This window comes from Colobus angolensis, unplaced genomic scaffold (genome assembly GCF_000951035.1).
Source record: "Colobus angolensis palliatus isolate OR3802 unplaced genomic scaffold, Cang.pa_1.0 Scaffold32, whole genome shotgun sequence".
NCBI classification, from domain to species: Eukaryota; Metazoa; Chordata; class Mammalia; order Primates; family Cercopithecidae; genus Colobus; species Colobus angolensis.
Genome location: NW_012116488.1, coordinates 6,358,381 through 6,361,208, shown reverse-complemented (window position 1 = coordinate 6,361,208; position 2,828 = coordinate 6,358,381). Strand labels below are relative to the sequence as shown.

General features: G+C 60.4%; 1 long non-coding RNA gene across 1 annotated transcript in view; it reads left to right on the top strand.

The window, feature by feature from the left end:
- The first annotated feature begins 80 nt into the window (after positions 1–80).
- Positions 81–2,828, top strand: part of LOC105518477 — a 22,162-nt gene continuing 19,414 nt past the window's right edge. Inside the window, exon 1 of the long non-coding RNA XR_001002839.1 lies at positions 81–140. This is a non-coding gene — a long non-coding RNA (uncharacterized LOC105518477). The remainder of the gene's footprint in view (positions 141–2,828) is intronic.

Here is a 2,828-nt window from a genome sequence, read left to right as displayed (position 1 = left end):
GGGGGAGCCGCGGGGGTGGTACGGTCCATCCGCTGGGTTTCCGACCCCGCCCGCAGCCGGCTCCCGGCGGTTCAAGTTTCTGCGCCCAGAGGACGCGGCCTTGGCCAATCCCAGGGCTACAGGGCGCTTTTAAAATGCAGGTACGACTGCGGGGAGGGGGACGGTGGGAAAGGTAGGGCCGGGCTTCCCTTAAAGGCGACGCGCAGAAATAGCAGTCGAGCCCCCTCCCCGGCCCGCGTCCCCCGCCCTCCTCCCTCTCCCCAGATAAACAAATACCCATGATCTGGGCTACGGCGCCCCTTCTCCCTCCCGGGGGCACCAGAGTTCAGGGCAGTCGGAGACTCAGCGAACAATAGGACTGTGACATGGGGGTCGCTCTTTCCCGCAGCAGGGCGGCTCTTTGTCCCCTTCCCTGCCCCCAGGCTCCTCCGCCCCCGTCCCCACCCGGGTCTCCTGCCGGAGCGCGCAGCAGGGCTGCGTCTCCCCTCCTAGCCCGGGGCTGAGCTAAGCGCTGGCGTCCGCGCCCGGGCAGGGCCAGGGCCTTGCCAGCCGCGTCCCGCAGCGCGGTCCGTACTCTCTGCCCCGATGGGGCGAGAGCGCCGGGAACCTGCCCCCTGCCCGGAGCGGCGCTCGGAGCCACGCTTCCCCTCCGCCCACTCGACCGCTAAGTCCCTGGGACTCGGGAGATAATCTGCATTTCGCGGGGTGGAAACCACTGGGAAGGTGGGAAGGTCTCCCACAGGGGCCTGAATGCCGGGGTCCGGGGGCGCCAAGCCGGCCACAGAACTGCCCACCGGCGGCCCTCGCGGGACCCCCGTCCTTCCCACTGCCTGTAAGTCTGTCTCGTTATCCTCCAGTCTCCAAAGCGCATTTACGGCGCGTCTACCGCCGGCAGGCGGGGTGGGGGGTGTCCCCTCCCCCGGAACCTGCAACGAGATCAAACCCGCGCACGCGACAGTGAGCGGCCCACTGCCAGGAGCGCGCGCCCGCGCAGCAGCTGATGCCCCGTTTACAGTTGCTACGCCATTCATTCAGCTGTGTACTCAGCGCCTACTCGCCGCGGGGCCTGCTCCAGCCCCGGGGGATTCTGCAGGGCACCGGACTGCCCTCTGCGAGGGACTTGGCGTCCTGGGAGCAGGATGGGGAGAAGACAGACGAGCTACATCACGATAAAACTTGTCTTAAGTGCTATGCGGGGCATTAAGTCGAGCTGCTGTCATAGAAAGCATAATCAGTTACTTTAGATCCAGTGGTCAGGGAGGTCGGGAGGCACAGCTAAGCTGAAGTCTGATTGACTAGGTACAAAGATAAGGGGAAGGGCATTCCAGGCAGCGGGAACAGCCAGTGCCAAGGCCCTAGGGCTGGCCTGTTACGGGCCTGTTCCAAGGCCAGTGGGGCTGGGGGTTGGCCCGGGAAGAGGCGTGAGAGCTGAGGTCAGAGGTCAGAGGTTAGAGGGGCCAGATCATGTATGATTCCAAGGCAGCTGGGGAGGCAGTGGGGGTTTTAGCAGGGAAGCAACATGACCTCGTTTACCTTTTTAAGAGGCTCACCCTGACCCACATGTGGAGAAGAGATGGAGGGGAGTACACAGAGAGGTCCAGATTCAATATCTCGTCTCCCACCTGTTCGCCACTCTCTCCAGACAGATGCTCAGGAGAGGGTGGGGGGGAGAGGATGGGCTGAGCACAGCTTCCAAGGTTAAACCCAGGGATGCTGAGGGTCTCCCAGGATCTGCCCAAGTGAGCCAGCTCCTGAGGGGAGGGGACATCCTTCCCTCTGAGGCACTGCTCTGCTGGCCCAGCACAGCTCAGTTTGAGTTTAGAGAGGGAGGGGCTTTCAGCTTCTGCCTGGGGGAGCTGCAGGTCTGTCTTAACCCCCAGGAAGCCAGATTAACTTCAAGGAGCTCCTTGCAGGCTCCCTGCAGAATGAAGCCTGTGCAGAGTTGCTCCTGGGAGATTGAAGCGTAAACGTTGGATATACCATAGGAAAAACCCACCAGCTCACCAGGAAAGTTGCTGAGATAGCACTGTGCTTTGTGAGAACCCCCTCCCCATTCGTGCACAGCTCCAGGTGGTTCCTCGGGCCTGTTATCTCTGCCCCCTGATCCTCCAGAGCTAGCAGCTTCAGCTGAACTCCCAAGAAAAAAGAGAAGCCTCTATCTAGACGGGGTTTATTTGCTTCATCTACAAGCTGTGTGGACCAAGGACCAAGAGTTCCTCTGTGGAGTCTTGATAGCTTTGCTCACGTCCTCAGGGTAGAACAAAGACAAGGTGCTAGCGGTGGTGGTACTGGGTGGCTTGAGGGAAGGTCTCTTTGCTCCCCACACGAGGGCTGGGAATGCTTGGGCAAAACAGGATAGGACCAGAGGAGGTGAGAGGGCCCAGGGCTGAAACAGGGTCCTGAAGGAAAAGGGACTTCCAGGCCAGAGCCACCTCCCAGAGGGCCCATATAATAGGGTCCAGGAGTAGGTGCCATGCCCCCGGAGTATTCACAGCCCAACAGAACCAGGAGCCCAAAATGTCACGTGATTTGCTTTTTTTTTTTTCTTCTTTTTTTTTTTTGGTCTGAGACAGGGTCTCACTCTGTCTCCCAGGCTGGAGTGCAGTGCAGTGGCACTATCTTGGCTCAGTGCAACCTCAACCTCCAGGCTCAAGAGATCCTCCCACCTCAGCCTCCTGAGTAGCTGGGACCATAGGCACTACCATGCCTGGCTATTTTCTTTTTTCTTCTTTTTTTTCCATAGAGACAGGGTCTCGGCCAGGCGCGGTGGCTCAAGCCTGTAATCCCAGCACTTTGGGAGGCCGAGACAGGCGGATCACGAGGTCAGG